Source organism: Uranotaenia lowii, chromosome 2 (genome assembly GCF_029784155.1).
Source record: "Uranotaenia lowii strain MFRU-FL chromosome 2, ASM2978415v1, whole genome shotgun sequence".
NCBI lineage: Eukaryota > Metazoa > Arthropoda > Insecta > Diptera > Culicidae > Uranotaenia > Uranotaenia lowii.
This window is the reverse complement of record NC_073692.1, coordinates 22,340,787-22,353,094: the sequence shown is the minus strand read 5'-3', so window position 1 is coordinate 22,353,094 and position 12,308 is coordinate 22,340,787.

Below are 12,308 nucleotides of genomic sequence, written 5' to 3'. Positions count from 1 at the left end.
AAACTCCCGAAACTAAAGATAGAAACATATCAATTAAAAAGAACACTAAATAGCTATTTCTCTATTGTTTTACATCTTACTTTTGATTACATTGGTTAATTTTGCAAGTTTTGTGCATGAATTGGATTAAGTTTTTATAAAACAACCCATTTTCTTGATACTGCTAATAATTTTTATTATTTGGTATTGAATTGAGATTTTCTGTCACCATATAAATCATATTGTTATCTAATTTTAATCGCCGCTGGGATATATTCTTATTTAATTTTTGGCATTTCGGCGAATAAAGAATATAAAGAATATATCCCAGCGGCGATTAAAATTAGATAACAAAATCACTTGGCTAAAGAAGGGGGGAAATGGGATAAAAAAAATTACAACACAATTCATCACGATGCATTTGGCAAAAAAGTAAGGCATCGGATGGATAATATGCGAAACAAAAAGTAGCAACCATCCCATGTACCTTAAAAAGTAGCACGCATCGATAGAATTGGCTTAGCAATTCATTAGCACATGTGAGCGCTGCTTGGGTGATTTTTCGCCCGGTCGGACACAATCTCATGTGTTCGACCCGTCCGTGTTTCAATGTGGGTAGGAATGCGATGGGTTTCTTCATCGCTTCCTATCAACATTTAAACGGCGCGCGGCAAAGAATCACGCAAGTAGTTCAAAAGCTGTTCACAAAACAAAAGCCCTGCTCACATTTTCACCAACTATTCAATTTCTTCTACCCAAAGCGCTCTAGCTTTGATCTTTCCACCTATAATACTTTCATGTTCTTTCTAAATATTCTACCTTGAATTTTCACAACTCGCCGAAATGCCAAAAATTAAATAAGTATAAATCATATTGGAGAAGTCTCGGGGTAAATATGAACATAGTCCGGGGTAATTATGAACAGAGTTTGGGGTTATTATGAACATAATTTTTTAAGTAAAAAATCACCATACACTGCTTACTATGGATAAATGTAACGTATAACTACTGTTACTTTTCAAAAATTTTATACCGAGTTCGTAATCCGTGTTCATAATTACCCCCTAGAGAGTGGGGTAAATATGAACAGACGGGGTAATTATGAACAGACGTCCCAAGGACAAAGGTTGCGACCAAAAAACAAAAGTTGTTCTAGAGAATGTTTAAGAGCACGGAAACATTCATTGATGGTAGCTTTTCAGAGTTTGTGATAAGGAATTTACATATGGTGGCTGTAAGTGTGCCAAATGAAGAAATTTTGTTCATAATTACCCCACATAGCCCTATATAAACTAATGTTAATGGGCATATTGTCAAATTCTGGATATATATCTTTTAGATCATGTGGTGCGGATTTCTTATAATCAATTGCCGAGTGGAATTGTAAATTGTGAGCCGCCGTTGCCTCGCATTTCAGAGCTGAAGCCATCAAAGGATTTATCGTGTCGGTTGATCGAATGTGAGAACGAACAGCGGCTTTAATTGCATAAGATAAACAATGCTGATTTTCAAACTCTCAGGCAAAGAAGGTTCGGCCCCAATTCTTTTCTACTCCGAATGCGAGAAAGGCCACACCGAGATGCTCCAGGCCGTTGCCATGCGCCCATTGAGCAGTGCAGTCAGGTAGGGTTGCCAGAAACTGTGATATGCCGTGATACCTGAGGAAGACGAGCTGTGATATTATTGTTGTATGATTTGGCTGGAGCCTGATCCTAGTCCTGGATGTCTATGCCAGATTCAGATTCTGACCTCAGGCTGAATTTGAAATTCGAAGCCTGATTCCAGAGCCTTATCTAGAAGTCTGATTTTGAATCCATATCCTGAGATTAAACTTAGATCTTCACCCTGATCACTCTGAATGAATTAATCGATATTTTTACGAGGATCAGATTCAAGATCTTTACGAGAATCAGAATAGTGGTCTGCCGGTAATTTGAGGACAATGGTGCGAGGTTCTAAATAACAAGCAATTTGTGCCGAAAGATGTCTTCATTGAGGATGTCTTTTAAAGTCACAATTTTCATGATGCAAAATTCGTTGAACAAATTCAACTTGAGATGTTCCGTATCATTAATTATCATCTCTTCGAGAACTATTTTCACTCAACATGTTCCAAACAGTTACATTTCAAGACCGTTTATTCCTAAGTTTTCATTTGAAATCGTATTTCCGATGGATCTAAACCGTCACAAACAACAAGTTTCATTTCAGCTTAGAAGTTCGTCTCCGTTGAAAATTAAATCCGATTTCCTTCTCGTCTCCGGCAAGCAACGTTTTCGTGAGGAATCCAATATTGGTATAATTTACATGAGGAAGCTGCCATCGCCGTGTGTTCTGGGAATGAAAATGGAGGACTTGGTTTGAGTTCTACGAATAGGTATAGATATATATATAAGGGATTTTCATTTCCAGTCCGCTTCAAATCGATTTGATATGAGGAATGCGGCGAAATAACAGACATTTGGCGGTTTGACAAAAAGATTCGATACGTGTATTTGCAAGTTCGGCAGCAGGGCGAGACGGCTTATGTAAATTTAGTGGCAATAGATTTAAGCTTGAGTTGTCGTTGCGGAGGAATATATTTGAAATAGATTTGCCGTAACAGTTTCGCCTTATAGCCGGGCCCGGATTGAAAATTATTGAGATGTTGTTTTCAATCGCTTGAGTTTTGTAACGAAATTTTAAAAGAAATCTTAAAAGCTAACTCGTTGTATTTAGGAAATTACATCTAAAAAACTAATCTTATGATCAATCAATAAACGAACATGTTTCAAAATAAATCAATAAATAGTTCAACAAAGAAAAACGCAACAAGCATCAGTCAGGCGAAGGAGCTATGCAGTTTTTGTCTTGCATTGCCAATGTTAAATATTTGACATAAGGTAAAAAAAATCCAAGGAAGTGCAAAGCAACGTTCAATTTCCTTGCTCAATGTTTTTTCCCAACTCAACCTACATCAACAAGTCAACACAAACGTTGCCCGATTCCTCTTGTCAATCAATGATTTCCCACTCGAAATTGAACGAGCAGCAAGCAAAATGTGGAGCTTGTGTTTCTGAGCGAAAATGTTCAATAAATAAAATCATTCTGCACCGCAGCATCGTCTGTGGCTTCGCAAGACAAATAGTGATGAAAAAAGAAAAAAAGGGGGGTCTGGAGATGTGTAGCACGTTATCCGCAAGGAAACCACCCATCATAATGACTGACGACACTTCGCCTTGGCAGCCTATTCCATACTAGGCTGGCGCGTTCCTACTGACGCGGTCACTCAAGCGAACTCTGCGCGTGTGGCGCTTACCCACACAGCCGTACAATATGCATCGACCACGAAACACACTGCGTCACCAACACCAAGCTGAAGCCTACCGGTTGCGCTATCACTTTCAGACTGGAGGGGCTTGAGTGCCGCTCGGGAGGGCTGCATAGTTGTGCTGACTAATCGTGGCATAGGCGCCCCACACAGGAGAAAGTAGAGAAAGTTTAGTTTTGAGAAAAAACAATTCAATGGAATGTGTAGAATGAATGGCTCTTCTCATCAAAAAAACACTGGAATGATTTATCGAGAGAGCTCGTTGTTTTGGCATATATTGTTGGATTGTTTGATCCTGCAAAACATTTGTCGTTCGTTCTTACCGAAAAGAAACATTTTTAGACTACAGAGTTTTGGAAATTCGAAAAACGTTGCAAAACGACACAATCTTATGCACAATGTAACAAATGTACTAGACCAGCGGTCGGCAACCTTTTGAGACAGAAGAGCCAAAAATTGCAAATTAAGGAAATGTCCAAGTTTCAAAGAGCCGTAATACATTTTATCCTTACTACAAATAATGGTGATCGCTATGATACATTGCATCCTGATGTTAACCCAGTTTTATTATCCTTTTTCACAACGCCACAGATTTCCGTTGTTTTATTGGCAAACGGGAGCGATTTTCATTCTTTTAAATCAATACATTTTCATAAGTGGTACAGCTTAGTAACGTTGAAATTTTGGCGATTTACCATTGTGACCTGATAAAATTTATCATTTTAAACTTTGGTGCAATACCTAATCCCAGATGAAAAATAGACTTTCAATGTGTTCTGTTGAAATAATAAAACAAAGCATTGAAAATTTTATATCATTTATATCAATTGCGTACTACTAGATTTAAATTAATATAAAAAAAACTGTACGAGGGTTTGTCACTATTATTTTTTCTTCAAATTCTACAAAAAAGCCTTAATTTTTTTTTGGTTTTGAACATCCGTTAAAATCCATTGAGGTTCATTTGTTTGTTATGCGCATAAAACTATCATTTTAAATAGATATATATTTTCCGTGCCTTAAAACCAAAAAAATTCTAGTTCATAAATGCTCATTTTACGGATTAAAAAAAAAATAGTCAAAATTTGACGAAATTTAATAATCGGTCGCGAGATGTGGTCTATAAAATGTGGTTATAAAATTTCTTTAGAATTTTTTTATTACAATATAAAATTTAAAAAATGTTTCAAAAAATATATTTTTGGATAACGAAAATTTAAGTTTAAATTCTCAATTCTGTTCAAAATCGTAACCCTTGCAAGTTGTTCCTTCTCCATACTAATGAAATCTTACAAATAATGTCTTAACCTCTGAGTCTCGAATATATCATGGATTCAGATTGATCCTTCTGTCAAAGTTTCTATGAATTCTAATCACAAATTCATATTTAAAATTTTTATACTATTAGTGATTTGGAATTTAATCTATTTGATTTTTTCAAACAGATATTTTAATTTGTTGAATGAATTCTCAGCTTTCACTTGCGAATTTCTAATGTTAAACATTATAGTAGTTTATTGGCGGTTCCCTGGCCGAAAACGTTAACCAATTTCAATGATATAAGATTCGTTGTTTGAATAATTTATTTTAATTTTTCAATATTTTAAAACAAAATCATTTCAAATGTTTCAAACAGTGAAAAACTTTCGCATTCGCATTCGCATTCGCATAAACAGTCGCCTAAAACTTCGGTTGGCGCTACTTGTCAACTCTCCGTTTTATGAAATTACAGTCATTAAGAATTGCACCACCTTCTTCCCTAGATGGTGTTACACTTCCTGACTTTCAATTTCAAAAGAAGCAAATAAGTCTTCCAATTCGTTGCCTCAGATTATAGAATCTCTTAAATTGAAAAACTTGCTCCCACAAAATGTTGAAGGTGCCCTGGCCGAACCCTGCGGACTGTGTGGGGAAAGGGAGGGTATATTAGTCGCTTTAAGTGACTCACGTTTACTTAAACGGTAGATACAGAGATCTCTACGATCTACCCATAAACGTGGGGAGGTTTTAGAGGGGTAAATTTGGGGAAGGTAAACCCTGGGAGATGCTAGGCCAGCATTGCGGGTGATCATTTCGTCCTACACCTCCTATGCACCTAAAGTTTCCTACTGAAACTCCTAGATCTGACAGTGAGGCTTATGAACAACAATCTCGAGACGTTTAACATGAATTAATGATATTTTGTGAAACGCATTAGTATTTTGATATGATAAAAAGAAGCGTTTTAAGGCGTTCAGCATATTTTAACTTTTAAAACAAGTAAAACTCAAATGAAGCCTCGTAAAAATTTTCAAATATTTACATGCATAAAAATCTATTACTTATTTTTTCCTGACAAACTCATAAATTTTCAAATCAATTTGTGCTGAACATATTCATGATCAAGGATTGAAAAACTCATTCATACGAGCGACGGAACCCGCATCGCTCCGATTTTTGCTCATAAAAATGCTCTGGAACGCGAATGAGGTGTGAGCGAGAATCTCCTGTTCTCACGAATCAATTCGAACCGAAACGAAAACACAAACAAGGCTCCTGATTCCTTATTGCTTTGCTTCCCTTTTCGCACACAAAATCTAGCATCAACCCGAAGATTGCGTAGCAGCGAGCCGGTTCATGAAAATTTTTACCAACCCGCTCATGAGCCGTGTTGATAATGCTATTATTTTTTCCCGTGGAAAAATGTTCGTCCCTTTGCGAAGGTTGAGCTTGAATAAACACTAACAACAACAATGCTGACGCCAAGCCGTGTTGGCTTTCAATAGCGTTGGACAAAAAGAATTGAAAATAAGAAGAACAGAGTACGTACGGCCGGCACATCCAATCCATGTTAGTGATGTTATTATTCTTTTCAGGCAAATATGCCGAGGCCGAAAAAATTCTTTTGCTACTTGCTAGTGCTGTTATTATTGCTTCCCATGGAAGAAAGTGCGTCAGTTTTTGAAGCTAGGAGCTTAAAGGAACATCAATAACATCAACAGCAACAATGTGAACAAGTGTAGGCCAACGGGAGGCCAGACGGTTTGTCTCTGAGATGGACGAGCCGACAGAATCCTTTTTCTTTTTTTTCCTACTTTTTTTTCTTCTGAACTGACGTACTTGCTTCCCTAAACAGACAGCAAGCTCGGTATCAAAATTTTCATGAAGCAAATACGAGTCTCTCGTGATCCCGTTGCTCAGACTCGCTCATGAATATTTTGTAATACGAGCAACATAGAAACCGCCGTCGTAGAATCGTTTGTGTTGCTGTTCGTGATTGTATTGAACACACACGAATAGCGAGTCGGCGGCGAAGCATTTTCGTGTGCGTTTCGAGGAGTGAGCGATTTTTATAGTCCTTGTTCATGATGAATCAGAAACTTTTAAATTTACCTGATCAAAGTAGTAAAAAATTCGATCTTAAAAATTATGATTACATAATTGTTTTGAAAATTTATGATACAATTTCTAGCTAGCCTCAATTTTTTATTTATTCTCATACAAGAGTAGTAAAGAATATATTGTATAATCTCAAAATAAAGATGTATTTTTCTGACAGGAATCAAGCCACTTGATTTGAATCGTTTATGTAAATTTCTAATTTTTCTACAGATTAAACATGAATACGAACCTTGGTATGTTGACTTCGAAACATAAAACTATAAAAACTCCTATTTAGCTGATTTTAAATATTCTGAATAAATATGAATGCTTGAAACCGCAAAGAACTTTTAATTGAATTCAAATCGAAGGTAAATCAAAACAAAAAAGAGATCCTTTTCAATAGATAAAACTACAGATGTACAAGTAGATACAATAATGAATACTTAGCTTGAGGACTTCTCACTACTGCTCCAAGAGCATATTTGAATCAGGCTTGAAAGGACCCTCGGAACACAGTTTTTACATGGTGTGCAGAAATGGCCAATGCTGTTCCGCAAGACTTCAACCGGCAGGAGGGAACAACTTTCAGCCGCTTGATCAGTTCGCTCGAAATTGCTGACCGTTTGTTTGTTTGGCCGAAGGGTACTCACGTGGCTTATGACCGTTAGCCTGTTCTGTACGATCCATCCACACACATCGTTTGCTCCATTTGAAGCCTTCCATATCGGCATAATAACGATAATAACACTTAATTTCTGTAGTATTTTATCTTTTCAAATTAACTTCAAAAAATTGGAGCTGGGAAAAAAACGTCATTTCCCTGTCGTTGACTACTTCGATTCCTCCTAGGCATCTCAAGCGGGTTTCATTCACATATCACCATGTTTCAAACAGTGAAAAACATATTTTTAAAATACTTTTAATTCTTGACAGATTTGTTGTATTTCAGTGTGTCTTGGATTTATGGAATCGTCAAGAAAAGATTCAACCGATGATGTAGAAATATACTGGGGTCCAATGAAAGTTTTGATAGCTATCTCGGATCTTCCATAACAATAATAAATCTTACATAATAATAGACATTGAGGGTTTCCGCCCGAAGAGGGATTCGGTTTCACGGGATAGAAAAGATACGCGTTCACTATATAATGGTCACTTTATTACTAACTAACTATTTACAATGGTAGGCTATTTATATTTATTGATGTGAATGTGTGTGTGTGTATGAACGCGAGAACACTATTGGTTGTTTGCCGGTGCTATCGTTTGTTGTTGCTATTGTTGGTTTGCCGGCTATTGTCTGCAGGCGTCGATTGCGTGGCTGTTGTTGTTGTTATTACTGCATGCGTGTGTTTGGTTCTAGAAGGATCTCGACTGGACTGACTGATGGAATGTTCGGGAACTAGTTTGTAGTGTTAGTGTTGAGCTGATGATGATGAATGACGGTGAATGATGATGGAATGGTGATGATGGTGATGAAATGATGATGTGAGGGTAAGATGGTTTACGTCGCCACAACATCTTACTTGGCTTTGCTTTGCTGCATTTCACTTTTCAACAAACCGATATTTTTTAACTAAAATTTAAGTTTTTTAACGTTAGTTTGATCATTACTTCGTATAACAAACCAAAACCAAAATTCTAATAAAGACTTAGAAATCAAAATCAACTTTAAGAACAGCCATGACGTTTTAAAAATAATTGCAGAGTTAAGAATAAGGTTAAGACTATAAAAAAAAGATGTAAAAGTTGTTCGAAGATATTATAAAGTTTATGGAAGAAAATGCTTCTTTACCAAAAAAAAAAGGTTCTACTTCGAATAAATACTTAAAAATATTCATATTATACATGGAATTAAAAAATTAGACCAGTACTCAGCTCCCAGTTTACAAAAATATTTTTTAACAAACTTGAAAATTTTGTTCACTTGAACTCATGTTCAAAATTGGAACGAAGAACTTGATTTTTTTTTATGGATTAGAAAAGGAATATTGAGAGATGGAATTTAATATTTGAAAAATTTAAAAACAAAATGTTATAAAAAAGAAATTTTAAAGCACAAAACAATTATAGCATTTTTAAAATCATCATCTGATGTTCATATTTGATCAGAACGGTGGTAAAGCACATTTATTTTTAAAACATTGAATTCAAGAAAAACAAACTCAATTTCATAATCTTAACAGTGAGGATTTTATTTGACGATTAAAAAATGCTCGTTTTTTATCCGATTAAATCATAAAATCGGATAAAGCGCCAGCGAAGAAAAATTTCTCCAGGCTTCCAAATGCTATATATGACATTTAGGCCCGTTCAACAGGCAAGTGAAATTGGTTTCAATCGATTTCGATTGGTAAATTTTTATTCACTCAGCCAATGTTTTAGTCGAAACTAATCCAATTGACGTTCAATGAAGCCAATCGGAATCGATTGAAACCAATCGAAATCGATCAAGCCCGAGAGCAGGATTCGTTTCTATCGGTTTCTATCGCACTAACACAAATGCAGTTGTTTACTGTCAAAAACAGCTGATTTGGTTTGTTGTTAGATTTAATGAAAGTTGTGTCATTCGGTGCGGTGTTCTCTGTCGTGTGCTGAATCGGAGATGCTGTGCTGTCGTGCTGATTCGGTGGTGCTGTGCCAGTTGTGCTGGTCGGTGATGCTGTGTCAGTCATGCTGAGTAAGTGTTGCTGTGCCAGTCGTGCTGAGTCGGTGTTGCTGTGCTGTGTCAGAGGTGCGGGGATAGTGATACAGTAATGAGTAGGTGACCCGGGCTGAAGGGGGGGGGGGGGGTGGTTGCTAAAAACGCCCCCAGATTTTGCCCATCTGGTGGTGGTGGTGTGCAGCTGATCCCGGTACAGTTACCAGAGCCAAAACAGACATGATTGTTTTAAGAAATTAAAGATTCATTTATCCCAAGAATAATAGTTTGATTGTTTATTTTTGTTCTGTTTCGTTTTCGGTTAAAATAAAATTGTGTCCCTTTTGGATTCAACAAATTATTGATATAATTGATTGAATTGATTGATTGATTACGTTATATGGTTATTATTACAGATACCTAGGATTACGCACTCCTCAAGCGGCTTGATCAATGGAATGTTAGAGAAATTATGTAAATAGTATACTAAAAATTAAATAAACCATTCAATTTTAATTTCAAGCTCGTTGTCTTATTGACCGGACTCAGAGTATAGGCTTCTCCCGGAGCATTCCCGCCTTTGTGGGCAGATTCCGTAACTTCTGGGAGATGCCAAATGCCGAGGACTTTAAGTTAAGTGCCGCTATGTGCTGGGGCAGGATCGTAGGAATGATGTACCATCTCTATGTAGTTGGACACTGGCTTGCAGCACCAAAAAATGTCACTAATGTTTTTTTTAATTTGCAATTCCACGGATTTTTTTTTATTCTGTGTCTATGTTGACCAACGCGTTTGCTCGCTGCCTGCAAAAAAGAATAAAATAAACTACACACTATTAATTTTTTGGTGTAAATTTATGTCAAATTGGATGCACAAAATTGAAGCATCATTTTTGACGTAAAATTACACTAGAGAAAACAGAAACGCTTGAAGACATAAATTGTCGAAGACATAAATTTACATAGATTAAAATGTAAATTTATGTTATATTGGATGCACAAACGTGAAACATCGCATTTGACATAAAATTAGAGCTATTTTGAAATAAAATTGCGTCCTACTAATTTATGGAGATATGAGATTTCGGAGAAACATAAAGGCTATAGGTATAAACTAAGTATTCTATATATATATTACACTATTATAAAATAAAATAAAGATATCTATTTAAAGACGATTAGAATAATGCTTATTTACAGAAAAACAATCACGAAACGTCAAAGCGCACAGCGGAATAAGAAAATGACAATAAACACGCAGCGTGTTAGTATTAGTGAGTGGCTGTTCATTCAACAGCCCAATTGAAATCGATCGAAGTCAATTGGAAAAAAACAGCTGATCAACTGTCAATCCATTTCAATTGATTTCGATTGAGTTTCGTTGAACACACCTTTTATGAAGAACGTTAACTCATTTCTAAATCTCAACTTGGTTGCAAACTGACAAGATGCTGTTAATTTGTTCTATAGTAGTTTTTTGGTTTCTTTACTATACCTGAGAAATATTATCTAAACTGAAGGAACTTATGTTGCGTCCGTTTACTCTAGAAAATCTCGAGGATTTTCATAATTTTCACACATTGAGCTAAAGAGCCGCAGTTATACATCCAAAGAGCCGCATGCGGCTCGCGAGCCGCAGGTTGCCGACCTATGTACTAGACTAAATAGTCTTGTTCGATTGAAAATTTACCAGTCAGATTGGAATTTCAACAAAAGGCTCTTTCAATGCACGCACTTCATCAATTACTTTATGAATCGTAAAGTTTGATGACTCCTGCAAAAATGGTTTCCCATCCGATGCAACTGTAACCTTCTTTTGCAACGGTCAAAGTGCATTGATTCAAAAAGCTATAACAGAAAGCTAGATCTTCACCGTTGCACTTGGGAGGTAAAGCTAAATTTTCATCTTAATTTTAATTCCGATGATCCGGACAGTTTTGAGAAGTGGAGAGAAACTTCGGCCGAACTCAACCCAACTGCCAAGTCAGTCGAGTCGAGGGAAAAGTTTTCCCAGTGCCAGTGTTGCATACAACAGAGATAATCCGATATTGGATACCCCGGTGAATTCCGTGAACTGAACCGAAAATGTTCTGCTGTGGTGGCTTTCTCTGCACAGACAGAGAGAGGATGTTTGGCTTTTGAGGTTAGACAAACAAGCGTCATCATCCCCTACCCCAATAAGGCGCCCCTTTCCTGTCCTCTTTCTTACGCTATCTGACTGTCCAGGGACCAAAGGTTTGTTGTCAGATTTTTGCAAATTTCATACCGTTGAAATGGTTTGTGTATTTTGGGGCGCTTTTATGTTATTAAGGATCAAATTAACCGTTTGTTTTCTTAGGTGAGTGTTCAATCTGAACTTTGTTGAAGAGATTTTATTAAACCTGTCCTAAATCTCTCAATGTTTCGTTTAGAAATGAACAAACTCTTTAAGATACACAGCTTAAATCCAACAAATTTGGTCGTCTGAGCAGGTTGACAAATATTCCTGGCACGCGTTGAGTTTTGGAGAGAGAGAAATTTCAAAGCAACTCCAGAGGGTAAACTTGAAATTCACCTTTCCATGCGAAACGAAAATCCAATCAGTCATCTGGGATCATATTTCCAATTTTCCAATGCTTCAGGGAGAGACAACGAAAAAAAATTCGGCCAGCTGTCAACGCACATCAACTTTTCTGAGTCTACTGGAGGCCGATTGATTGCCAACAAACTGACCTCAAATGATTGTGAAGTCAAAAAATCAGAAGAAATTAGTTAACTTTTTTCTAATAAAAAATAAAAAAATTTGTTTTTAAATACTATGAAATAGATGCCAAAGCATATTACCTTCAACCAACTGGATAGGGGAATATGCCAAAAGCGATAACATTACGCAACAGATGCAACATTAAGTCCTAACCAATGAATGCTCTGATAAGACAAACAACGCGATCACTTCCCCGTGCCAAACAAGATAATTAATTAATTATACCCAGCATTCCATGGTTGCCAGAATTGGCATCCTCCCACGATAAATTAT